Source organism: Tamandua tetradactyla, chromosome 12 (genome assembly GCF_023851605.1).
Source record: "Tamandua tetradactyla isolate mTamTet1 chromosome 12, mTamTet1.pri, whole genome shotgun sequence".
In the NCBI taxonomy this organism is placed as follows: domain Eukaryota; kingdom Metazoa; phylum Chordata; class Mammalia; order Pilosa; family Myrmecophagidae; genus Tamandua; species Tamandua tetradactyla.
The window spans coordinates 2849775-2875313 of record NC_135338.1 but is presented as its reverse complement, the minus strand read 5'-3'; the positions used below and the strand labels follow the sequence as shown (position 1 = coordinate 2875313).

The following is a 25539-nucleotide window of genomic DNA, read 5'->3' as shown; positions in this document are numbered from 1 at the left end:
GCGTGGCGGGAGGGCGCCAGCGGCAGCGGCCCACCCGAGAGAGTGCACGTTCCCCGGGAGTCACGGGGTCACCGTTCTCCGCGGCCTGGGGGTTTCCGATCCAATTCTCTCAGTTGGTCCGGGGGCTGCGCGTGGTGTGGGCGCCAGTCGCCTTGGTTTCAGGGGACCACCTCTCCAATTCTCCCAGCCGGCCCGGGAAGGGGGAAGGGAGTAACTCCGGCCGCTTGCCACCCCGCCCGGTAAGGCCCGCGCGCCTCGGCGATCTCACCCGAGCTGCTTCTCTCAGCCAGCCAGCCGTTCCAGGATGGGGTACGGTGTCTTTTTTATCTCTGTTGTGGCTTTGGGCGCTTTCTGTATCGTTTCTACTCCCCTAGTAGGTGTCCTGGAGAAGAAACTAAGATCCGCGCGTCTTACTAAGCCGCCATCTTCCAGGAAGTCCTCTGGCTTCGTTCTTATCTCTAAATATCAGGTAATACATATAAAACAGCCTCTCAAAATCCGGACTTAATGTGTCTGCTCTAAAAGCTTACAATCTAGGCCCCTGTTTTCTTATAAGCATTTTCTAAAGATGACCAGACCATTGTTGTTCTTTTGTTTCTGGCTTATTTTATCTCACCAAATATCCCACATGTGCATTCACATCGTTGCATACCTCATGACAGTGTTCTTTTTTGTAGGAGCACAGCCTTCGTTCATAAGTATATGCCATCGTTCACCAATCTACTTCTCTGTCAGTGCATCCTTCAGCCACCTGCATTCATCGGGCATCATGTAGAGGGCCCAAAGTCCACAGTCCATCAACATTCCCAATTTTAGATAATTTCATCATTCCCAAGAGACACAAAACCAATAAACACACCTTCACCAAATAGGAAATCTAAACCTCGCCTGACTCTTGTCCCTCCCCCCATTATTTACCTCTGCTGTTGCTGTGGTAGTGCTGATGGTTTCCTTTTGAACATAACCCATAGCATGCAATAGCAGTGTTCCTCCCTGTACCTTGGACTTAAGCATTCTTTGTACAAGAATCATATCTTTGAAGTAATTCTTACAAGAACTCATTCATATTTCTAGTGTGAGTCAGTGGGGCACATAGGTCTATACAACCCCTTTCAATCTTTTTTTTTTTTTTAAATTTTTTTTATTAATCAAAAAAAAGAAAAGAAATTAACACAACATTTAGAAATCATTCCATTCTACAAATGCACTCAGTAATTCTTAGTATCATCACATAGATGTATGATCATCATTTCTTAGTACATTTGCATCGATTTAGGAAAAGAACTAGCAAAACAGCAGAAAAAGATATAGAATGTTAATATAGAGAAGAGAATTAAAATAATAATACTAATAATATATATATATATAAAGGAAAAAGAAAAAAAACAAAAACAAAAGATACAAACACACAAACAAACAAACAAAAAACCATATTTCAGGTGCAGCTTCATTCAGTGTTCCAACCTAGTTACATTACACTTAGGTATTATTGTGCTGTCCATTTTTGAGTTTTTGTATCTAGTCCTGTTGTACAGTCTATATCCCTTCAGCTCCACTTACCCATTATCTTACCCTGTTTCTAACTCCTGCTGGTCTCTGTTACCAATGATATATTCCAAGCTGATTCTCGAATGTCGGTTCACATCAGTGGGACCTTACAGTATTTGTCCTTTAGTTTTGGGCTAGACTCACTCAGCATAATGTTCTCTAGGTCCATCCATGTTATTACATGCTTCATAAGTTTAGTCTGTCTTAAAGCTGCATAATATTCCATCGTAGGTATACGCCACAGTTTGTTTAGCCACTCGTCTGTTGATGAACATTCTGGCTGTTTCCATCTCTTTGCAAGTGTAGATAATGCTGCTATAAACACTGGTGTGCAAATGTCCGTCTGTGTCTTTGCCCTTAAGTCCTTTGAGTAGATACCTAGCAGTGGTATTGCTGGGTCGTAATCCATTCTGCCATTCTATGTCTTTTGATTGGGAAATTCAGTCCATTAACTTTTAGTGTTATTACTGTTTGGATAATATTTTCCTCTACCATTTTGGCTTTTGTATTATATATATCATACCTGATTTTCCTTCTTTCTACACTTTACTCCATACCTCTCTCTTCTGTCTTTTCGTATCTGACTCTAGTGCTCCCTTTAGTATTTCTTGCAGAGCTGGTCTCTTGGTCACAAATTCTCTCAGTGACTTTTTGTCTATAAATGTTTTAATTTCTCCCTCATTTTTGAAGGACAATTTTGCTGGATATAGGAGTCTTGGTTGGCAGTTTTTCTCTTTTAGTGATTTAAATATATCATCCCACTGTCTTCTAGCTTCCATGGTTTCTGCTGAGAAATCTACACATAGTCTTATTGGGTTTCCCTTGTATGTGACAGATTGTTTTTCTCTTGCTGCTTTCAAGATCCTCTCTTTCTCTTTGACCTCTGACATTCTAACTAGTAAATGTCTTGGAGAACGCCTATTTGGGTCTATTCTCTTTGGGGTGCGCTGCACTTCTTGGATCTGTATATTTAGGTCTTTCATAAGAGTTGGGAAATTTTCAGTGATAATTTCTTCCATTAGTTTTTCTCCTCCTTTTCCCTTCTCTTCTCCTTCTGGGACACCCACAACACGTATATTTGTGTGCTTCATATTGTCATTCAGTTCCCTGATCCCCTGCTCAAGTTTTTCCATTCTTTTCCCTATAGTTTCTGTTTCTTTTTGGAATTCAGATGTTCCATCCTCCAGTTCACTAATTGTAGCTTCTGTCTCTTTAGATCTACCATTGTAGGTATCCATTGTTTTTTCCATTTTTTCTTCTTTGTCCTTCACTCCCATAAGTTCTGTGATTTGTTTTTTCATATTTTCTATTTCTTCTTTTTGTTCAGCCCATGTCTTCTTCATGTCCTCCCTCAATTTATTGATTTGGTTTTTGAAGAGTTTTTCCATTTCTGTTCGTATATTTAGCATTAGTTGTCTCAGCTCCTGTATCTCATTTGAACTATTGGTTTGTTCCTTTGACTGGGCCATATCTTCAATTTTTCGAGCGTCATCCATTATTTTCTGCTGGTGTCTGGGCATTTGATCAGATTTCCCTGGATGTGGGACCCAGCTGGTTGAAAGGTTTTTCTGTGAAATCTCTGGGCTCTGTTTTTCTTTTCCTGCCCAGTAGGTGGTGCTCATGGCGCTCGTCTGTCTGCACGGCAGTCGGCCCGGGAAACCGCGCGTGGAGGTGGGGGTCGCTGGCCGCCGCGGCTTGGGAGAGTGCCGGTCCTAATTGCCCAGCTGGCCCGAAACGCCAAGCGTGACGGGAGGGCCCCACTATCCAACGTTCCCAGTCAGACCGGGGAGCCACGTGCGTGGAGGGGACCCCAGTCGCCAGCCGCCCGGGCCGGGAAAACGCGCGCCCCTTGGGTATCTCACCGCAGCAGATTCTCCCTGCCCGTTCAGCTGTTCCAGAATGGGGTACGCTGTCTTTTTGGTCTCTGTCGTGACTCCGGGAGCTGTTTCGTATTGTTTCTGTTTCTTTAGTTGCTTTTCTGGAGGAGGAACTAAGACCCGCGCGTCTTACTAAGCCGCCATCTTCTCTGGAAGTCTTCAACCCCTTTCAATCTTGTTCATCTTCGATATGGTAATATTACTTATAGACCCACCAGAGAATCACCCTCACTCCTATTTATTCCCTTACATTGGAGTTCAACCTCATTAGCTAACGGTTCACCCATCTCTAGCTTCTATGTATCTCTAAGTCCCCTGTATTCTATATTATAAGTCTCTGATTATACCTTTATGCTGATCATAAAAGTGGAATCATATAGTAGCTGTCCTTTTGTGTCAGGCTAATTGTGCCAGTCTGAATCTGTGGTGGACCCCAGAAAAGCCATGCCCTTTGATCCTCATTCAATATTGCTGGGTAGGAGCATTTTGATTGTTTCCATGAAGATGTGACCCACCCAATTGTGGGTGGTAATTTCTGATTAGATGATTTCCATGGAGGTGTGTCTCCACCCACTGAAGGTGGAGTTGCTTACTGGAATCCTTTAAAAGAGGAAACATTTTGGAGAGAGTCCCCTTTTTGGTAGAGCCTCGTGAAAGCCAGCAGATGCCGCCATGTTCACCATGTGCCCTTCCAGCTGAGAGAGAAACGTTGAACGTCGTCGGCCTTCTTGAACCAAGGTATCTTTCCCTGGATGCCTTAAATTGGACATTCCTATAGACTTGTTTTAATTGGGACATTTTCTCGGCCTTAGAACTGTAAACTAGCAACTCATTAAATTCCCCTTGTTAAAAGCCATTCTGTTTCTGGTATATTGCATTCTGGCAGCTAACAAACTAGAACACTAATTTCACTCAGCATTAAGTCCTCAAGGCTCATCCATCTTGTCATGTGTTTCAGGATGTCATTTTGTCTTACTGCTGCATAATATTCCATCATATGTATATACCACATTTTGTTGGTTCACTCATATGTTGATGGGCATTTGGTTTGTTTCTATCTTTTGGTGATTGTGAATAATGCTGCTATGAACATCAGTGTGCAAAAGTCTGTTTGTGTCATTTCTTTCAGCTCCTCTGGGTATATACCAAGTAGTGCTATTGCTGGGTCATAGGACAACTCTATATTTAGTTTCCTAAGGAAACACTCAACAGTCTTCCATAGTGGCTGTGCTATTATGCCTTCCCACCAGCAGTGCATAAGTGTACCAGTTTCTCCACACCCTCTCCAACATTTATAGTTTCCTGACTGTTTAATAGTGCCATTCTTACAGGTGTGAGGTGTCATCTCATTGTAGTCTTGATCTGCATTTCCCTTATAGCCAGTGAAAATGAGCATCTCTTCATATGCTTTTGAGCCATCTGTATTTGCTCTTCAGAAAAATGCCTATTCATATCTTTAGCCCATTTTATAATTGGATTGTTTGTTCTTTTGTTGTTGAGTTGTATGGTTTCTTTGTATATACAGGAAACCTTACTGAATTAACTTTTATAACTCCTCTCCCACTTTTCAGCTTTCTTAGTGTAAAGTTTTTCTTTCTCTTGTTTTCATGGTCCAGAACAAATTTTTGTATATCATCTGGTATGAGCACACCACTGTCCTCAACGCTAGAGCACAGCTGTTTTAGTTTCCTCTCACTGCTACCATCCATATTAAAATTTCAAGGTTATATAAATGAGCAGTTGCACGTACATAACTCAGGATGTAACGTTGATTCATTCATTTGTTTGTTACTTGTACTCACCAGCTGTTTTGATTTCCTGGCTGCTAAAACAAATACCATGCACTGGGTTGGCTTTAAAGATGTGAATTTATTGGCTCATGGTTTTGAGGTTAGAAGAACACAAAATCAAGGCCATGTTTTTGCCAGAAGACTGTGGCATTCTGGGGCTGGCTGCTGGCAGTCCTTTTTTCCTTGGTTCTCCTCTCATGTGACAATGCATTTTGCTGCCTGTCGTGGCTTCTCTGGGCTCCATTGGCTTCCGGACCTTTCCTCTAGCTCTTTTTCCAATTATCTGAATTTCATTCTGCTTACAAAGGACACTCGTAATAACATAAGACACCTCCTGATTCAGTTGGGCTGTGCCTTGTTTGAAGTAACCTCATAAAAAAAGCCCTATTTATAATGGGTTCACACTCATAGGAATGGATTAAAATTAAGTGCGTTTTTTCCAAGGTACATAGCTCCAAGCCACCACATGACTGGTATGTGCCAAGCATATCCCACGGATTAAATCAATGATTCACAGGCGGGCCTGGTCCTAAGAATCGCCCAGTGCATGTTAGAAATACAGATTCCCAGTCTATCCCAGACCTATGGATTGGCCTTCTCATTTCTCTCAATGAGCGTTTACTCTGAAGTGAGCAGGGATAGGAAACATAACCGCTGCTCTCTCAGTAATCTGAACACCGTGGGGCCTTCTGTGCTGTGAACTTCCCATCCTGAATGTAAATCTAATGTTAGAGATATGGGATTATGTTTTTTTTTTTTTTCTTTTGTAAGTGTTCCTGAAACTCAAGCCAGCTTCTGCATCTGGTACTCCACCAAGAAGCAGAGATCTGTTTCCAACGCTGGAGGGAAAATGAGCCATGCTGGATATTTTTGAGACTAGTTGCAGAGCCACATAAAGAATTTTCAAGGTAATTTAGACCATATATATGCAGTTTTCACTTTATATGCTGACTTTAGAACCCCGTGAGAGAGGCTGCTCCATTTTCTTGTAGAACATGTGTAACTTGTTGAGTTTCCTGTGACTGCTGGGTCAAGTTATCACAAACTTGGTAGCTTCAGACAATAGAAATTTATTCTCTCACAGCTCTGGAGGCCGGAAGTCCAAAATTGAGGTGTTGCCAGGGCTGCGCTCCCTCGAAGGCTCTAGGAGAGATCCTTCCTTGCCTCTTCCAGCTTCACACATTCCTTGACTTGGCTGCGTCACTCCAATCTCAGCCTCCACCTTCACGTGGCCTTCAAACTCTTCATGTGCGTCGTATCATAAAATACTTGTCATTGGATTCAGCGTCCACCAGGATAACTCAGGATGGTCCTACCTTGAGATCCTTAATTTATCCCAGAGACAGTCCCTTTCACAGATTAGGACATGGGTATCTCTTTTTTGGGGGCCACCATTCAACCCACTACACGATACTGTGAAACTGAAAGCAAAATATATATGACTTTTAATGCCCAGAATTAACTATCAGTTCTTCTTTATCAGAGTATTTGCAGAACCCTTAATCAAGAATGGCTAAACCAGCCTTTAGCAACATCCCTGGTCTTGCCCATAACTGCCTTTTTACTTCTAAGCTGCCCTTGCATCATCCTCTGATATGTCTTGTCCATTTCCACACCCAAGCTGAACTATGCAATTGGCTCATTCGCTTTTGGATACAGTGGCTCTCTCATAAAATTAGAGAGAGCCCTCAGCTTCTGTTTGCAGTCATTTGAAGTTGAGTCTTAAAGAACAAAACATTTCTACCCCAAATTTGACAACTCTATTTCGATTATGATAGCTCTTTCTATTTCTACTTGTTATCCTACATATGCATTCAAATACAGGTGCTCCAACACTATTATATGTTCAAATATGTCAACAATGTACATCTTAATACATTCTGCAAAATGGCCGCTGTCTCGAAATGTGTTCTAAAACTTGAAGAGAGCTTTAGTGAGATGAGTTCATGACATTCTCAGAGGCTGCTTTCCTATGTTTGTTTTCTGAATTTCATTATCTGATGTTATCCTAATCTTCTGCTCACCCTTTTGTAGCAGCATGCTGTTTCACTGGGATTTTGCTATTGAACAGTTACTTACTCAATAACTAGGCAGCCAGGGGTTATGTTCAGTTCATCCACCTGAATTTTTCTGAGTAAACTTTGTATGGTATCCTTTAGACAGATCTCTTATCTTGGTGGAAAATCTTGGTGGAATTCTGAATGGGTCACTGGATCCCAGGAAGAGGGTACAGAGATTGAATTTTGAGGGACTAGGCATAGAAAAGGACCTATTAGGTTTGAAGATGTTGTATTAGAACTGGACATTTTCTAGAATGGTTCAAGGGCTGTTGCCTTTAATGGAAACCCAACCATGGCGTATGCACCTTAGAATAACATTTGTAGATCTAGAAGTCAAAGTTTGGCCAATTTAGCAGGGCATTCCCTCTGTTACAATACTGCTATAATCAGAGTTGAGGAAAATCGTGGTACTTTTCCAAGCCCATCCTCATTCAGTCAGATGATTATAGTTTTCAGTTAAAAAGTCGACCAATAACCGCGCCAATGGATTTGCATCATGGAAATGATAGCGCCAAGGTGGGTGAATAAGAGGCGCAGGGGAGCTGTGCCCTATGTGTTTAAGAAAAACCTGAATGCAGAGCAGCTTAAAAAATTGAAAGCATTAAAATCAATATTTAAGAGGTTCATTTAACCATAATAAATACACCTTAGCAACAGACTTTTAAAATAGTGCTTTGAAAAGGAAGTGGGGCTCTCTGAACCGGGATCGGCCACTTAGTGCAGTGAACCCGTGAAAAAGAACTCGATGTTCCATTGAACTAGAAGCAAATTATGTTGCCAAGGAAACCAGCCCCTCGGTGCTTCTCAAGTGAAAGGATGTTTGATCTTTAAAACAACAGAAACATGGGTTTATGTGAGGAATAGCATCTGTATTGCCCAAAAAACAGTTAGGGGGAAACAGGTGTATTACTGCTACAATTTACCAAATGATTATAGAAGCAGAAAAATTGTTGAGAAGGTATTTGGTTCATACCTTAGGACGGATGCTGGTAAAAATTCAACTGCACATTCATTAATGTCATGTATACTTCTAGTGTGATTATGGGATTGATGTCTCCAAGCTTTAATACCATTTTATAACTAATTTTGATCAATCAGTTATGAGTGGTATTATTTCCCTGGGTTGTGTGTTCCACCCTAGGAGACTAGGAATTTATCAAACCATACCTCTAAATTGAAAAGACTTCTCTGAGCACTGAGAAGCATCGACTTATGCATGAAAAAAAGGGAATATGTGGGCTTCTTTAAAATTCGGAAGATTGGAAAGGTTTATTAAACTCATTTTAATTTTGCCCTTGATATCTGAATATTATTGTCACACTGACAGCATTACACACAAGTGTGACACTGTGTGTATTTGTGACTGAGTCGCTTGTTGGGTGCAGTTTCAAAAGAGTCGGTTTATATTACCCTGTGTTTGGGGAGCTCTTTGAATTATTGAGTTAAGACAAAGTTTATGGCCTCTGTGTTTGCTGTCTAGCAAAAAGTGATGAATAATGAACTACATTTTTAATCAAAGATTTCCTTTTACTCGAATCCTTTATTTCCCAGTAGACAGAACCTGATTTATTATGCTGAGTGCTCTATGAGGAAAGTGTGTAACCTTGGCTGTCTCCTGAGAGAAGATGAACCTGGAGTGGGGAAGCAGCAAGGAAAATAACACTTTTGATTCCTGGAAGTGGTCTAGTTTTGGGATATCCATCCATTCATCTTTCCATCAAACACTGTTTCTCCCAATAGAAAACACTAAAGGAGGTACAAAGATGAGATCTGGTCCCTATTATTGCAATCTCTTGGTAAGGGCAGACGGAAAAAGGATTAACTATAATAGAGCTCCTGGAATATAGTAGCTACTCAAGAAATAGCTGCCAAATAAATGACTAGAGCTATAAAATGTAGTAGAAGCACAAAGTAGGGAGTGATGAATTCTGTTGGAGGATTTGGAGTCTTGGTTCTCCCTCATATCTTCCAGATCTTGGCTCAAATGTGACATCCTTAGAGAAGTTTTCTTCTGACTACCTGTGGTGGTCTGAACTTGTGTGTACTCCAGAAAAACATGCCCTGAGATCTAACCCGCTCCTGTGGATGAGAACCCACTGCAAGTAGGATCTTTTGATGAGGTTACTTCGGTTAAGATGTGTGTGGCCCAGCCCAGTCAGCTTGGGTCTTAATCCGGTTACCAGAGTCCTTTACAAGTGGAATGAATTCAGACATGAGATAGAGAGAGAGAGAGAGAGAGAGAGAGAGACATTGACAGAACCTGGACGAGAAAGGAGAGACTAGGAGACACACCATGTGCCTTGTCATGTACCAGCAACCAGTCCCTGACGGTTTTCAGGGGGAAAGCACTGTCTTGGTGCCTTGATTTGGGCTTTCTTTTAGCTTCAAAACTGGAAGCTAACACATTCCCACTGTTTGAGCCAACCCATTTTATGATACTTGCTCGAACAGCCTAGGAAACCAAAACACAACTCCTCACCTTATACCTCCACCTTGCAGACAGCTTGAATCTATCTATACCCCTTTACACTGTTATTTTTTTCCTTCTTAGTGTTTGTTACTACATGAAAACATAACATATATTTATTTGATTACTAGTTTGTTTCTTCCACTAAAACATGAGCTTAAGAGTGTGGGGATCATCTTCTTATTTTTTCTTCTTAGTACTTGTTCCTACATGAAAATGTAGCATATATTTATTTGCCTACTAATTCGTTTCTACTACTAAAACATGAGCTTATGAGTATAGGGATTGTGTTTGGCTCACTGCTGTATCCTAGAGCCTTATCACCTGGTACATAGTACATGCTCAGTAAATATTTGTTGAACGGATGAATGAATGGCAGTTTCTGGAAATACAGTTCATTACCGTGGAAGTATGAAGATTTACTTTATGTTTTAGTCTGTAATGGCCCTAAGATGATCTATTAAATGGCCCAAACATGTAAAAATTGTTTTTTCTTCTTAAAAATCATATGCCTTTTAAAATCGCCCTTAAGAAAAAAAAGTTGTCATATTCTGTTTAGACTAAGTAAGAGCTAGGTGGCATGGAAAGCTGTTGTATCTTGTTAGGCAATATAAAGTTCTTCTCCCACATTCATGCTTTGAAGCTAAACGATTTTCCATTGGTGAAATGAAAGAAAATATGCACTGCTGTTATAATTATACCACCATTTTGGATATCAGACTTCATTTACATTGAGTTTAACCAAAACTTAAAGTGACAAAGGAAAGAGAATAGGATCATCCTTCTCTGGGTAGCACTTTTTTTTAGGAAGCTCAGAGACAATAAAGCTGAAAGGAAGACCTTGCACCTGTACCTACTGAAAATACACCGGGAAAAATGGATTTCCTTCATAAGAAAGACACCCTACTCAATTTAAAAGCCTGGGCCAAACCTTAGATTTACTCAACATGACAGCCTTGTCTACAGAAGCCACACGTAATGGGAGAAGTTCTAGATTTTCTGGTACATCTATTATTCTGAAGCAGGTCATGGATATCCGTAGCTAGATCATATCTCTTTAGCATGCAAATGTAGGAAATTATTGGGATTTCTTGGAATAGCCTCTCCTGGTCTTTCTGTTTTTGGAGACTCTTTTTTGAAACTTTAAAGGCTATTGGCATCTTTGAAATGGTATTGGAAGTTAGAATTTGGGAGAGCATTCATTTCTCTATAATATTCTATTGCATTACCTCAATGTATGAGAAGCAGCATGGCTTCTCTGAAGCTCAGGCCCAAGTCCAAGCAAAGTTTTTCTGCCAGGTAAAACTCCAACTGGAAGGAAAAGTGTGGGCCTCTGAATCCAGATGAGGCATAAGTGAAACATATCTAGTTTTACTGTTTTAGTAAAGCAAAAGCTTTGCATGCAATGCCATTGCTGAATAAAGCTTTCTATATAAAGGGATCTCATATCTATATTCTATATGCATCTATATAAGAATATGCCCTACTCTCGGGAATCCCTACTTTAAACTCCAGTCTTGATCTCAACTCTAGACTCATTTATCCTGTGGCCCACTTAACATCTCTTCTTGGGTGGGGTCCTCCCCACCATCTGTTCCTCCTTCAGTATTTCCCAGCTGTGTAAAGTGGCACCATCTGTTTTCTGAGGCTGTAAACCTTGGAGTTCTCCTTGACCCTTCCGTTTTATTCACCCCTTATGTTCAGTTTATCAGTCATAGCCTTTGACTCTACCTTCAAAATATATCAGCCTCTACTGCTGTCACCCAGACCCAAACCACGTTATCCCTCTCTTGGACTAATAAGCAAGCCTCCCCACTAATTTTCCTGCTTCCATCTTTATCCCGTCTAGTCTATTCTCTACCCAGCCGCAAAAATGAGCCTAAGCTAAATTACACTATGACGTAAGATCTGCTACGCCACGGTACAAAGCCCTCAAATGGCTTAACATCATACCTCAAATCAGATCCACATTCTTACTGTGGCTTGTAGGGTTGTGTAGGATTCAGAAACAATCTCATTTCCTCCTGTTGCTCCCTTGTTTCCTCGTCTCCTCATCACTTAGTCTAGAGAAATAACTCCTGCCACTCTCTGCCCCTTTACCTACTTATTTTTTCTTCATAGATTTGGGGTTACGAGGGAGCCAAAAATGAACACCATTTTTGCTGTCACGTTGGTGAATTTTATAAATAGGGTGCCAAGGTGAACAAAATATCAGCCTTATTACTGATAAACTGATGGGTGGACATGGTTTTAGATCTTTGGCCAAGAGGGCTTGTTGCTAATACTCTGCCCCTGAAATGGACAGACTTTCCCACCCAATCCCTGGCACAGCTAGGTAACCTCAGGCCCCCCCTTACTGTGTGGCAGAGAGCAGACCAGGGGAGGTCAGAAGGAATGAGTCATGCACGCTCATCTCTTAACACCTTCAGGGAATTCACCCGTTTGGACAGGAAGGAATAGGGGTAGAATGAGTCTACAGTGTTCCCTCGTTGTGGAAATGGAGAGCTGAGGCAGAGTCTCTGAGTGCTAACACAGAGCACTTCTCAATAGCTCTATGTTATGTATTGATTTGCTCATTAATCCTCCATCCCAGTGTGTGTTTGTGTGTATAGCGTGTATGCGTATGTTTGTGTACACACATACATATCTGTGTGTGCTTATGTAAACATACATCCACACATAAAGGCTAAGTAAAAAATCTATCTTACAATATAAATTACATGAGAGCAATGTCTTCCCTCTTGTCACTCCTGTATTCCTGCTACCTAGAACTGTGGAACATAGAAAGTGCTCGATAAATAGTTCTTGAATGAATGATGAAAAAAGTATCGGGGGGTTCCCAGCGCCTGCCCATGCCAAAGTAAAAAAAAGTAAAAAAAAAGTATTGGGGTGCACGGGTGGTTCAGTGGTTAGAATGCTTGCCTCCCATGCTGGAGACCTGGGTTCGATTCCTGGGCCATGCGCCCCACCCCCCAAAAAAAGTATTGGGTGAAATTTATGTATTTACAGTTTGAACAAAGTCCTGTCTACCCCTGTAAAAAGTGGCCAGCTTAGTCAGAATCAGGGCTCAGAACCACCACCTTCAGAAATGATTTTGCCATGAAATAAGACCACAATGAAATTCCCTACTGCCAGAAATTCTTTGAATTTCTAGACGTCGAATTTTTGAAGTTCCTCATTTTAAAACCCACTTAGAACCATTTGACAGGAGGGCATTCTTTATTGGTTTACTTTTCTTTCTTTTGTTTTTTTTGGGGGGTGCATGGTCCAGGAATCGAACCCGGTCTCCCACATGAAAGACAGTCATTCTACCAGAGAACCACCCGCGCACCCCTTGATTGGTTTACTTTTCAAATATATAAATGTGTGTGGGTGTGAGTGCATGTATATGAAATTTGAATGGGGTGTATATTTTTATTTCCCAACACTCTTCCTGATAGATAATTGGTTTTGATCAAATTGCCAATATAGAGGAAGTAATATTCACATGAATTCCAGGGCTGGAAAAACTGGCCCTGTGTGCTTGAGTCCAGGATGACTAGGCCTTGTCAGTTGATTTTCCTATGAGCAGAAATCTGCAAACTTCTGGAAGCACTGCAGAACTCATTTGAAGGTTGCTTCTACTTGGAAGACTTTTAAATTAAAGCATGGATTATTAATCCTTTCCTAGTGACGTCAGTGCATCAATGATTCAGTGTTTGCCAAAGATGATCTCATAGCTTTGAGGACAAAGGAAATGGCACAACATGAATTCTGCCCAATCTTGGAATATGATTTGTTCCTTGGTACGAATTTGTCTATCAAGGTGAAATACAGATGCTTTGATTCTTTGCTGTTGCTTATCTTTACTAGTCATCTTTTCCCGGACTAGCTGCTATGAAAATGAAAATTTGCTGAAATATTAAAGATGATCTAAATTCTATTTCAAAACCATTTCATAATTTTAACTTCTTATTCAAGTGAAACAATGCAAACTTTTGATTGAAATTTAGTTTTGAGTAGTTTTGGGGGGGAGGGGGCAAAATTTGGATTTATTTTGTTCATTGTTCAGGAAATACCCATTTTTAACTTTTGCGTGAAAAATGAGTGAGAAACACAAGTTTTTGTAAGGGTGCTTTTATAGTCTGCCTCTGTGCCGGAAATAAATTTCCGAACCACGGATGTATTGTATGCCAAATGTTGTGCATTTGAGTGTGCTTTTGTTCATCACTTGTGGGAGAGCTTATATAAGAGTCTCAGAGAGGTGTTTTTTTTTTATCATCACATATTTCTATATTCATCACCATGATCATTTTTAGAACATTTGCATCACTCCAGAAAAATAAATAAATAGAAAAAGGAAAAACTCATACATCCCGTACACCTTACCCTTCCCTCTCATTGACCATTAGTATTTCCATCTACCCATTTTTTAACTCTTTCCCTCCTATTATTTATTTAATTTTTATCTGTATTATTATTATTTTTTTTCAGAGAGGTTTTTGATCCCAGCAAGTTATGCCCACTATCTCGGAGGGTTCCATTCTTGCATTGATGACTATTATTTTGCTTACATGGCATCCATTTCCCTCCTTCTGTTAATTGTACCCAATATCTTTGACTACACTTAGTACATAGCATTGGAGGCCTGGTGATCTATCTTTAATTAACTCAAGGAGCCTGGCTATCCTCTGGACAACAGGGATAGGTGAAGACACAAATACATGACTATGGATAGTAGTCTAATCACAGCCAGTTATAAGACATTTTTCCTGAAATATCTTTTACTGGACTTGGAGCTATAAGTATAGAAGCCTGTTGCTACCTTCTTGGGGAACGCTCCTTAGCTGAAAGTAAAGCCAACACAATAAAAAGCAGAGCCAAGAGGTCACGAAAGAGTTTCCTGATGTCATCTGGCTATCTGGAACCGACCATATCTGATTTTAAGTTGTCTGACACAACTTTTTAAAAATTGTGAAATATAACATATATATAAAACAATAAATTTTCATTATTTTTCCATACGTGTATCCCATTATTGCAGCACTGTTTGTTGAATTTTTTTTTTTGGGCTTATTTTTGTTTGTTTGTTTTTTGGGAAGTACATGGACTGGGAATCAAACCTGGGTCTCCCGCATGGCAGGGGGGACTTCAACCACCGAACTATACTTGCGCCCCCTAGAGAGCAAATTTTTAAGTTTGTTGTGGGTTACAGTTCCACGATTCTTCGGTTTTTCTTTTAGCTGCTCCATGACACTGGAGACCAACAGAAATATCAATAGAATGATTCAACAGTGTGTGACACAACTTTTTAACTTTGTTTTTAAAAAACTTATTTAAAGCTACTTGAGTTGACGTTTTTGTTCCTTGCAATTGAGAGTCAAGACTATTAGATAGCGAGGTTTCCTTATTATAAATAATCCCAGAGCTACGAACTATAAATAGTGATAAAGCTGTAAACTTTGCAGCCTTTGTAACCAAAGTTTCGGCAGTGAGGAATTTTCAGACTGATAACACTTTTTTCAGATATATCCTGAAAAAAATATTTATCTCACTGGTCTCTACTTATTAACATAATTGGCAAAGGTCGAGTTTTTGTTCTGCTTTGAACAGACTTTTGTCTTCATATAATGCAGGGTAGTGCTGGATAGACAGGTTCCAGAGAACTGAGTGGTTAATCAGACGGGGAAGATATGGCGGCCTGGAGTCAGAGCACCCACCCCTGGCAGGCATGAAAGCAGGAGCCACATACTGCCGCATAGCTGGCATAAAAGCAAAAGGTGGTGATGACTGAACAGTAGGATGAAAAAATGGATGAAGGAGATCACAGAAGTTGGGGGATAAAGGAAAAACAAAGCCAAATGTCCTTTAATGGAGGACTGAGTAAATAAATGATGTTATATCCTTATGTTGAAATACCTAGTTTCCTTCAAGAGGTCTGTTTGAAATGTATATTTATATTCACGGAAAGCTATGTTGCCTGGTGGGAAAAATACAATGTTTTGGAAGAGTGTTGTTCCATTAAAAATACATTCGACGGCATAAATATTAGTATACATTTCTCAGACACCTCTGAAAACGTAAAAAAAAAATGATTATCTCTAGGGTGTGGATGATTTACCTTCTTTTTTCCCTTTGCTTGTTTGTGTTCTAATTTTTATGTATTGAATATGAATTTTTTGCGTGAAAAGAATAAACAGAAGGTGGCTCCTGAGAGAGGAAATTATTAGTATTGCAAGCATATAGGCAAAGCATTTCTAAGTTCTGGAGAAATGTAGGGGAGAGAATCAGGAATTCGAGAAACATTTGTCAAAGTTTTGAAAATAATATGATATTGAACTCAACATAAAGGGAGTATTCATAGAAGGAAAGGTAACTCCTGTGGTGAAGTTATAAAAGTTCATGAAGATGGGTGACCACTCTTTTAAGGTTTCTTAGTCAGGAGGTTCCAAGTCAATTCATTTTGCAAGTTCTCTGCAATGGGGATATATCCAAACTTTGTTGAAATACATGTTCCATAAAGAGACCTACTTGTTAATCTGATAGGAATGTGCTGATAACACAAGAACAGGTAAACAGTAGGTACTCAGTGTATTAGTCAGGGCTCGCTAGGGAAAGGGAACAAATAGGAGGAGTCCATAAATATGAGATTTTATAAAAAGCTCTCATGCAACTGTGGGGCTGTCTGAGTCCAAATACAACAGGGCAGGTCACGGGCTGGCAACACCCATCATGGCCTTCGATGCAGTCCCCGGGAGAAGCTGGGTGGCTGAAGTAGAGACAAAGTTCCTTCTGGCTGCTGAAGCTGTCATCTCTCCCTTAAGAGTCTTGGATTGATTGGATGAAATCCAGCTGATTAGACGCTCTCATTGTGGAAGACACTTCCCTTAGATGATCATAGATGTAAATAGCCATACATATGTTGAACTGACTAATGATTGAAGCCCACAAAATGTCCTTGCAGTTATAGTTAGGCCAGTGCTTCCTTGACCAGACAGCTGGGCACCATCTCCTGGCCAAGCTGACACCTGCACCTGACCATCACACTCAGAGAGGTGCCATTCTCTTCCATTCCCTGCTCCTGGTGTCCCCGGAGAGACCTTTGCTATCAGGTCTCTGCACTAGTGCACTAATGACTTCTAATTGTTTTTCTTTTTTTGCTTCCAATATTTTACCTCTAAAGGACATTGCATTGGTTTCCCATCACTGCCGTAACAAGTTATCATAGATTTAGGGGCTTAACAAAACAAATTTTTTATCGTACAGTTGTGTAGATCAGAAGTTCAAATGGGTCCCATTGGACTAAAATCAAGGAGTCAGTAGGGCTCTAGGGGGAAATCTGATTCCTTGCCTTATCCAGTTCCTAGACGCTGCCTACATTCCTTGGCTCATGGCTCTCTTCCTCCATTTCCAAAGTCAACATAGTGGGTCGAATCCTTCTCATGCTGACGTCTCTGTGGTTCTCTCTTCTGATTCCACCTTCAGCTTTGAAGGACTGTTTGTGTCTGCATTGATCTTATCTGGGTAATCCAGGAGAATTTCCTTATTTTAAGGTCACTTTATTAGCAACCTTAATTCCATTTCCAACCACACCTCCCTTTTACCGTGTCACCTAATATATCCGCAGGCCAGGACAGCTTGGGGGTGGCAGGGGATTGTTATCCTTCCTACAATGGACCTCAGCCACAAGCAGCCAGAATAAGCTGGCCAGTGTGCATACCCGTTCCAGTGTGCATCCCTTGTTCCAGTGTGCATACCTATTCCAGTGTGCATCCCTTGTTCCAGTATGCATCCCTTGTTCTAGTATGCATCCCTTGTTCCAGTATGTAAACCTTATTCCAGTACATATACCTTGTTCCAGCGTGTATAACTTGTTCCAGTGCGCATCCCTGTTCCAGTGTGCATCCCTTGTTCCAGTATGCATACCTTGTTCCAGTGTGTATTCCTTGTTCCAGTGTGGATACCTTGTTCCAGTGTGCATCCCTTGTTCCAGTGTGCATACCTGTTCCAGTGCGCATACCTGTTCCAGTGTGCATACCCGTTCCAGTGTGCATCCCTTGTTCCAGTGTGCATACCTTGTTCCAGTACGTATATGTTATTCTAGTACGTATACCTTGTTCCAGTGTGTATACCTTATTCCAGTGTGTATACCTTGTTCCAGTGTGCATCCCTTTTTTCAGTGTGTATACCTTGTTCCAGTGTGCATCCCTTTTTTCAGTGTGTATACCTTGTTCCAGTGTGCATCCCTTGTTCCAGTGTGGATACCTTGTTCCAGTGTGCACACTTTGTTCCAGTGCACATACCTGTTCCAGTATGCATCCCTTGTCCCTGTATGTATTCCTTGTTCCAGTGTGTATACCTTGTTCCAGTGTGCATCCCTTTTTTCAGTGTGTATACCTTGTTCCAGTGTGCATCCCTTTTTTCAGTGTGTATACCTTGTTCCAGTGTGCATCCCTTGTTCCAGTGTGGATACCTTGTTCCAGTGTGCACACTTTGTTCCAGTGCACATACCTGTTCCAGTATGCATCCCTTGTCCCTGTATGTATTCCTTGTTCCAGTGTGTATACCTTGTTCCAGTGTGGATACCTTGTTCCAGTGTGTATACCTTGTTCCAGTGTGCATACCTTGTTCCAGTGTGCATACCTTATTCCAGTGTGCATCCCCTGTTCCAGTGTGCATCCCTTTTTTCAGTGTGTATACCTTGTTTCAGTGTGCATCCCTTGTTCCAGTGTGTATACCTTGTTCCAGTGTGTATACCTTGTTCCAGTGTGCATCCCTTGTTCCTGTGTGCATACCTTGTTCCAGTGTGCATCCCTTGTTCCTGTGTGCATCCCTTGTTCCAGTGTGTATACCTTGTTCAAGTGTGTATATCTTGTTCCAGTGTGCATACCTTGTCAAGTGTCTTTAATTTGTTCCAGTGTGCATCCCTTGTTCCTGTGTGTATACCTTGTTCCAGTATGCATACCTTCTTCCAGTGTGCATCCCTTGTTCCAGTGTGCATCCCTTGTTCCAGTGTGTATTCCTTGTTCCAGTGTGCATACCTGTTCCAGTGTGCATCCCTTGTTCCAGTGTGCATACCTTATTCCAGTGTGTATACCTTATTCCAGTGTGCATACCTTATTCCAGTGTGCATACCTTGTTCCAGTGTGTATTCCTTGTTCCAGTGCGCATACCTTGTTCCAGTGTGCATACCTTGTTCCGGTGTGCATACCTTATTCCGGTGTGCATACCTTATTCCAGTGTGCATACCTTGTTCCAGTGTGTATACCTTGTTCCTGTATGTACACCTGGCCAGATCTCTGTTCTGGTTAAGTCCTCCCTGAGCCTCTTAATCACCCCTATGCCTTGAATTGGTACATGAAGTTTATCACTATCTAGCTTGATTGTATCTCAATCTTCATCTCTCAGTTTATGCTCAGGTGGTAGCAAAATGTGTCATTTCTACCCTATCCCCACTCCTGTTTCCACCCCTGTACCTTTGCTGACCCTGGTTCCTTGGCCTCTCATTTATCTGGTTAACAGGTACCTGGTTTTGCTTCTACCGTACTGGTTGCTCCTTCCATTTTTCCTTTGCTGGCTCCTCTTTCTCTACGGATTTCTAAGTGTTGGGGCTGTTTAGGACTTGTTCTTTCTGCTGGTTCTCACTCTCTTGTTGGATGATCTCATCCATTTCCACGATTCAGCCATCAGCTGACTCTCATGTTTGTATCTCCAGTTCAGATCTGTCTCTAGACTGGCATCTACAAGGGCCTAGAAGATTCCTTTCCTTGAGTGTCCCACAGACATTGCAGACATTTCACATTCTCAACGCCCCTCCTCCTGATTCCCCTCACCCATAAATTGTTGAATTCAGTCACTCAGTGGTTGAATAAGTATTCATTATTCTATTCAGCAATATAAAGTTATAAATAATGTATTAAATTATAAATAATTGTATGATTATTTGCTGTACGTGCCAGGCGCTCTTCTAAGCTTTAATCTTCATAACATCTCCCTGAAATAGGTACTATTTTTATTTCTACTTTACAGATGAAAAAATTGAGGCCTAGAAAGGTTGAGTTACCTGCCTAAGTTTACAAAGCAGTGAAGGGTTAGGGCTGGAATTTGAACCTTTGTGGTTCTTAGCTACCAGGCCATCTGACTAACCAGCCTCGGGCTTGTTTCCAGGGAACTCTCCTGGAGCCTGAGGCTGACCACGGGCCCCTCTGCTGTGTCCCCCCAGCCCTCTCTGCTCACTTCCGCCTTGGCAGTTCACGTGATATTTAACTCCATGTTTTTCGCTTCTCCCTGCCTGGCTTACTCATCCTTGTTCTCTCAGCAGCTAGCAAAGAGGCTGGCAGTGTAAGCATAGAAAAAACTTGCTTGTTAAACAAAATACATGCTCCCATTTTGATTAGCTATTATCACAATGCTTGTGTTCCCGTAGCGGCATGTTCTCTTCCTTGGGATGCCCCATTGGCCTTTGACTCAGATCCCACATTATCACTCTTTTTTAGGCCTCAGACAAACCCTACTGGTCATGCCCAATCTTCTTCCTTCCTACTAGTTGAATCCGATGTTTCTTAGCCCTGGCTATGTATCAGAGTCACCCATGGAACTTCAAAGATAATTAAATGCAAATTTGAGGGGCTGACCTGCAACCTCGGAACCTCTGAGAGTGGGATCTGGGCGCCTGTGTTGGTGTTTGGGGCAGTCAGGGCTGTGACCACTTGGTCAGTTCTCCTTTGGCGCCTTCAGATGACGGGTGCCCTCCTGCCTGTAAGCCGTGACTGAACGGGAGGGCTCCCCTCCCCCTTTTATAGCCTCCCTCCCCAGCACACTAATTAGCCACCTCCTCCTTCTGGCAGTCCTGAAACTTCCCAAGAAGTTCTCTGCAGCTAGTCATAAGGGAGGGGACCGTTTTCTCAATCTCATTTTCACTCACAGGAAACTTCCATGTTCTTCATAACCTTTGCTGTGTAGGCAGTGTCAATATTTAATTTTACGTCTGCCCCGTCTGCATATCCATTCCTGGTTTTTTCCTTAGCTGGCTGAATTCCATTTTGTGTAGTGTCACCTTAGGTTGGGAGTTGTTTCTCTGAGCCTCTGTAGTTTTGTTGATTAGAGCAAGGGACTCAGGAGCCACACAAGAACCATTTTGCTTGACGTCTCTGTTTCTGCATTGCTTGTCTAACCCAGGAAAGCTACCCTGCACGTGGCTTTGGAGCAGATGGATCTGGGCGCACAGCTTACCTCTGATAAAATAGTAGCTGAGGGCGGGCCACGGTGGCTCAGGGGGAGAGTTCTTACCTCCTGTGCTGGAGACCCGGGTTCGGTTCCCGGTGCCTGCCCATGCAAAAAGAAAAATAGTTGCTGATTTTTCTCTTAGACATACTTATGTGAGTTTCTTTTCTTGTGTTTAAACTGAATTTAAGGTTCCTGTGATTCTTAAATGAGAGTATCTGGCACATATTTAATAACCACTACACGATAGTTTCTATTATTCATCATAACAGCATCACAGATTGAGCCTTTTCACAACAAAGAGCACACCTGGGCCCCATCTAGTACCATATGTAAAGAAATGCTTTATAAACTCTTTTGGTGGTGTCGAAACTGATCATTTGCCTACCATTCTTTCTGCTCATTCTGGTAGGCTGTAAGAGAATTGTCTTTGTGAATTTTTAGTTTTATAGAAAGTTTTTTGAGTAGCAACTATTCCTGTTACTTGGGCCACAAAGTAGGGAAACGACAGCACCAAATTGATTCATAGGAAATATATTAATAACATCTAGGGGCCCTTTTTTTTTTTTTTTTTACATTTTTCTTTTCCAAAAAATGCCGTATATCTTGAACTGCATTGATCTTGGTTTATTGTAAAGAGTCCAGGAAACTGAAAGGTTTCTTTCCCAAATCTTTTACTTCCTGACCTCACCACTAGATGACAATCCCTTCCTGAGTTTCCACCAGTGAGTGAGGGTACATACTTTGAGCCATGTGTTGTGCATTTGTCTCCAGCTAGGTACCCCAGTGTGACCCAGGGGAAAGCTATTCATGCAGTTATGGGGCTGTTGTACAGTTAAATGTCTATGTCTGACAAATGAACAGGAATTTTCAGCTTTAATGTTTGGCACAATTTAACTATCAAGTATTTTGAATGTTTTCTAAAGTTCTTAAAAATCATGCTGTCTCATCTTTATAAAGTTTCAAAATTAATATATTATTAATAGGAATTTGACCTCTCAAAGCCTTGTTGACAAAAATCATTATAAGGCAACATTCTTCATTAGCACTATAATTGGGTTATTTGGGAATTATAGTTTGAACTGTGGTCAAACTTCTCTGTTTGGAGAAATGAATAGCGTCTCTTGAAAGTTAACTCTTAGCCAAGTAAAGTTATTATTATTATTATTATTTTTGCATGAGCAGGCACCAGGAATCAAATCTGGGTCTCTGGCATATCGGGGGAGAACTCTGCCTGCTGAGCCGCCGTGACCCGCCCCAAGCAAAGTTAAGTTTTACAAATGAAATATGACAGACCCCCTTTCACGGTCTTTATGATGCTGTGTATGGAAGTCCATGCTGAATCAGGAAGGAAGGAAAGGGACATGAAGATGCTGAAATTATTTTAACATAAAAAGATGAGGTGGTGATTCCTGCTTATTAGATAATCTTTCCAAATGAATGTTTTTGACACCCTCAGCTCTATCTACCGCTGTGTTGGGGACCACAGAGAGGTACAAAAGGAGGGACTGAGGAAGTGGGGCGGTGGGTAGGGTCCTTTGGGTGCAGTTTATTTACTGAGATGATTAAACCAAAGCATTCCATAACCCCTAATGGTGAGTGGATCTTTGAGAATATTTAAGGGCATTTGAGACCTTCAAATGCAGCTGATGCCTGGTGGTCACCATAGAGAGACGATGTAACTGTGGAATGTGGGGTGTAGAATTGTCTTTTGGAGGAAAGACGAGGCTCAGAAACTTTACTGCAGCTTAACAGAAGAGTTGAGGTGTCTATCAGTAGTGGTGGCGGTTGCTCACCATATGAGTAACCAATCTGTTCTGTGCTCAGAACTAGGGTGCATTTCCTATTCAGTTTTAAATCAAGTACCTGCATCGAGTTTGAGTATCAAGCTCTCAAAATTCTATATATAAAATTTTTTTTATGACAATGTAGCTAGTGTCGTCACCTATGCTTTGCTCCAAGCTATGCCTTTTGTTCCTCACACTACCTGGTTTTCTTTTTCATGTAGGGGATTCTCTTGCATAGAAGAGACCTGCCGGAGATGGCCTTCAGTTTTTATTATGTAAAATAGCGATGAGTATACCTGCCTACTAGGGGTGTGGTGTGGATTAACTAAGGTAGATATGTCAGTCAGGGTTAAATTCAACTCCAAGTGACAGCAAATTCGAAATTACAGTGCCTTGGACAGGTGAGGAATTTATTTCTCTTTTACTTAAGCAAAGTCCAGAGAGCCACGATACAGGCTTCTTGATCATTAGCCACCCAATTCCTTCGCCTCTTGTTGCTTCATCATCCCCAGCACCTCTCACGGTTGCCCAGAAAGCTTGTGTTTGCATTGATGGGTCGGTCCTGAGTCATGTGGCCTCTCCTAATTGTTGAAGGAACTGAGAAATGTTTATTCCGGGACAGCCACTGGCCTAGCTAAAAACCGGTGGCACCACTGATACGAAGAAGGAAAGTACCGATAGTGAGTGTGATTTGTAGTCACTAGGATGGTAACCTAGCATATTCTGACATTAAGATGCTTCTCAGTCGTTTGTCCTATTCTCCTTCTTTCCCCTCCTCTCCGCTGTTTATACCTGGATTGCATTTTCATGTTTAGATTTGAAAATGTTAAGTCTGGAAAGAAAACTTCTTGGCAGAAAGGATAGAATCTCTTTGGTCCATTTTAGTTAATTTGTGATTGTGTAAGAAAATCTTGGCATAGAGAATATCACATTGTGTTGTTCAAAGAGTGTTCAATTTGGACGCAAAATGGCATATTAGCATTTGCATTTAAGTAGCTAATTATATTCTCAGTGTGTAAAAATGTGGAAAACAAACACTTTCCAAAATTATTTCAGTTAACTAGTTAGCACTGCGTAGACCTAAAGTAGCTAACGTATGAAGAAGAAGGATTCTTCTATTCCGGGGCTTTTAGGAGTGTGGAATTATGCAATGTTCCTGTGTATATATACATTTCGTATTCTCTCCTTAGGACAATCTCCAGGTTAGACGTTATTGTGACTGTCCTTCATGTTTTCACTTTATTTCCTTCTCATGTTATATGATGCAATGATCATGTCTCCCCTCACTCTTTACTTCAAGTGAATGAGTCCGAATCTCTCATCTTGAAAGTGGAGTCCCAGGAGGATTTACAGAGCCTCTGAAAGCTCTGTGGGGCCCACAAATGACTGGTGCTTTATCCTGAGGAAAAGATAGAGATTTCACAAGAATGGAAAACGTGGAAATCCTAGGACCAGAGCTATGATTCAGATTGTGCTGGACCCTTGTGTGAACTTTGTGAGGGCAAGGACTTTTTCCATCTCAGTGCTGGCCGTATCCCTAGAATGTGTTTGGCACATGGTAAGGGATTGATAAAAATGCATCGACTATATGAACAAATGAAAAATGAATTTTAAGGTACGGTGCGTGACTTGACTTAGCAGTAGATGTGTAAAAGATTTAGTAGTTTTAATTGACCTGGGAACTCAATATGAGTCAATAGCAAGTTGTGACTTACAAAAAATTCAGGAGACATCAATGTTAGAAGAAGTTTCTGCCCTAGGGCTGGAAAGTGGCTTATTAACTAGGTTAAAGGTTAGTGTTGGAACAAGTGGTTTAGCCCTAGTAAGATGGATGGTGAGGTAGCACACAAATGTTTTGATAGTTCTAACAGAATAGATATTACCTCTGAAGCAGAAATTCTTAACTTCAGGTTTGAAGATTTCGAATTGCTTTTTGGGTGGATTTTAAACAGCATCAGTGTGCCCGTCCGAATCTGTGGCAGGCCCCAGAAAAGCCATGCCCTTTGATCCTCATTCAATATTGCTGGGTGGGAGCATTTTGATTGTTTCTATGAAGATGTGACCCACCCAGTTGTAGGTGGTAACTTTTGATTAGATGATTTCCATGGAGGTGTGTGTCTACCCACTGAAGGTGGAGTTGCTTGCTGGAATCCTTTAAAAGAGGGAACATTTTGGAGAGAGTCCCCTTTTGGGAGAGCCACGTGAAAGCCAGCAGATGCTGCCATGTTCGCCATGTGCCCTTCCAGCTGAGAGAGAAACCCTGAACTTCATCGGCCTTCTTGAACCAAGGTATCTTTCCCCGGATGCCTTTGATTGGGCATGTCTACCGTTTTCCTTTTAATTGGGACATTTTCTCGGCCTTAGAACTGTAAACTAGCAACTTATTAAATTCCACTTGTTAAAAGCCATTCTGTTTCTGGTATATTGCATTCCGGCAGCTAGCAAACCAGAACAATCAGTTAGTAAATTTTATGAATGCATTCACAAAATTTCATTTCTATGTGAATTTTTTTTTGGGAGAGGGTTCAGAGCTTTCATCAATTTCAAAGGGAATTCTTAGCCTTACAGTTAAGAACCACTTTTTTTTTTTTTTTGCATGAGCAGTCACCAGGAATCAAACCTGGGTCTCCGACATGGCAGGTGAGAATTCCGCCACTGAGCCACCGTCACACCACCCAAGAACCACAGTTTTGAGGTCTTCTTCAACCCTGAGTTTCTATGTTTTTGTTTTTTTAAAAGTATATGCACAATAAAATACCAGTTTTCTTTATTTTATATTTAAGAATAATTGATAAATCATGCATTCTG

The 25539-nt window shown here is 41.2% G+C and overlaps 1 protein-coding gene and 1 non-coding gene across 2 annotated transcripts in view; both read left to right on the top strand.

The window, feature by feature from the left end:
- SYT16 (synaptotagmin 16) overlaps positions 1-25539 on the top strand; it is a 220500-nt gene that overhangs the window by 23914 nt on the left and 171047 nt on the right. The gene's annotated exons all lie outside the window — the stretch shown is intronic.
- On the top strand, positions 12634-12705 carry TRNAG-CCC (transfer RNA glycine (anticodon CCC)). The gene has a single exon. It is a non-coding gene; the product is annotated as a tRNA-Gly (tRNA).